Source organism: Tachysurus vachellii, chromosome 6, assembly GCF_030014155.1.
Source record: "Tachysurus vachellii isolate PV-2020 chromosome 6, HZAU_Pvac_v1, whole genome shotgun sequence".
Taxonomy (NCBI): domain Eukaryota; kingdom Metazoa; phylum Chordata; class Actinopteri; order Siluriformes; family Bagridae; genus Tachysurus; species Tachysurus vachellii.
The window spans coordinates 733,101-735,600 of NC_083465.1; positions in this window are offsets into that span (position 1 = coordinate 733,101).

Genomic DNA, 2,500 nt, shown 5'->3' on the forward strand with positions numbered 1-2,500 from the left:
TCTCTCTCTCTCTCTCTCTGTCTGTCTGTCTGTTTAGTTCTGTTTCTTTCTACCTTTGTCTACCCTGCTTTCTCCCTGCCCCCCTCTTTACTATCAGGTTAATCAGCCAGACTCTTCTCTGTGATTGACTCGTTAATATTTACTCATGTTCACTAAGAACAGGTGGATCTGTGTGTGTAATATTCATTTATTGTTGACTGGATCAGGAAGGAATGAAGCTTAGACAGTCTCCTGAGTGTATTACAGTGTCCACATAAACCGCATGATGCATATCGGTCATCATGGCGTATGGCCCATAAACAAATTTTATCTTGTCGTGTCCTCTTCCTGATACGACTCTAACCATCATTAATAATGAAGCACTTACACTACGTCCTACACGGCAGCTTTATTCACTAAGTTGTAAACTAATATAAGGAATGAAATTAGAGAAGATCAGTTATGGTCTTTATTTCACAAGATGATTTGTTCATCATTCTGAATTAGTACATTTACCCTCATCATTACCATCATTACAGTGTGGGCGTGTCCCAAACCACACACCCTATTCACTACTGAAGCCACATGACCACCCTCATCAGCCGAGTGTGGACGTGTCTGTAACACACGCCATGTTCACTACTGAAGCCACATGACCACCCTCATCAGTCCAGTATGGGCGTGTCTCTAACACACGCCCTATTCACTACTGAAACTACATGACCACCCTAATCAGCCCATTGTGGGCGTGTCCCCAACACACGCCATGTTCACTACTGAAACCACATGACCATCCTCATCATTACCAGTGTGGGCGTGTCCCCAACACACGCCATGTTCACTACTGAAACCACATGACCATCCTCATCATTACCAGTGTGGGCATGTCCCCAACACACGCCCTATTCACTATTGAAACCACATGACCATCCTTATCATTACCAGTGTGGCCGTGTCTCTAACACACGCCATGTTCACTACTGAAACCACATGACCATCCTCATCATTACCAGTGTGGGCATGTCCCCAACACACGCCCTATTCACTATTGAAACCACATGACCATCCTTATCATTACCAGTGTGGCCGTGTCTCTAACACACGCCATGTTCACTACTGAAACCACATGACCATCCTCATCATTACCAGTGTGGGCGTGTCCCCAACACACGCCATGTTCACTACTGAAACCACATGACCATCCTCATCATTACCAGTGTGGGCATGTCCCCAACACACGCCCTATTCACTATTGAAACCACATGACCATCCTTATCATTACCAGTGTGGCCGTGTCTCTAACACACGCCATGTTCACTACTGAAACCACATGACCATCCTCATCATTACCAGTGTGGGCATGTCCCCAACACACGCCCTATTCACTATTGAAACCACATGACCATCCTTATCATTACCAGTGTGGCCGTGTCTCTAACACACGCCATGTTCACTACTGAAACCACATGACCATCCTCATCATTACCAGTGTGGGCGTGTCCCCAACACACGCCATGTTCACTACTGAAACCACATGACCATCCTCATCATTACCAGTGTGGGCGTGTCCCCAACACACGCCCTATTCACTATTGAAACCACATGACCATCCTTATCATTACCAGTGTGGCCGTGTCTCTAACACACGCCCTATTCACTACTGAAACCACATGACCACCCTCATCAGTCCAGTGTGAGCGTGTTCTAATCCAAAAACACTAATCCTAATATGAGTTTATTTGGTTGAAGATCCTTCAGACTTCTTTTTTACTACTACAAAAAAAAACTGCTAAAGAAAAGACAAAGGCTACTTGGTGCCAGTGTATCTATAAGATCTGTAGGAAATATTGCCGTATTGATTTTTTGTCCCGGCTCGAACCCCCTGAGGATGAGGAAGATGAACGATTTGTTTATGACGCTGCTCAGTGTCTTGGTGCAGAAGCAGACGGCTTCTTAAATCCCACTCTTACTGTATAATCTTTCAGTATATCAGATCTCTTGCATAATATTGGATCACATCAACATTGACAAATGTCTTGACTAATGACCATTATTTTCGTCTGTATAAGTGCTGAATTGAGGTAATGAGAAGAGGTTTTGGAGGAGATCCCAGGTACGGTTTTTTTTACAGAACTTCTATAATGTGTCCTTTTCGACTGGCACTTATTAAATGGACAGGTTAAAAATCTTCACATCAGAGGTCACTGATGAGACTAGCGTGTGTGTGTGTGTGTGTGTGTGTGTGGGTGTGTGTGTGTGTGTGAACTGCTGCAATGCAGGTACTCGCTAATCGCCCGAACGTTTTGGCAGCGTAAGGGAAACACACGGCCGTCCATCAGCACCAAAATGCTGCGTATCAGGCTTCCATTAGGCTCCATTAGCAAAGAGTAATTACTCAGCACATCTCACACACACACACACACACACACACACACACACACACACACACACACACATACACACACACACATACACACACACACACAAACTGCTGGAGATATAATGCTAATGTCACTAATCT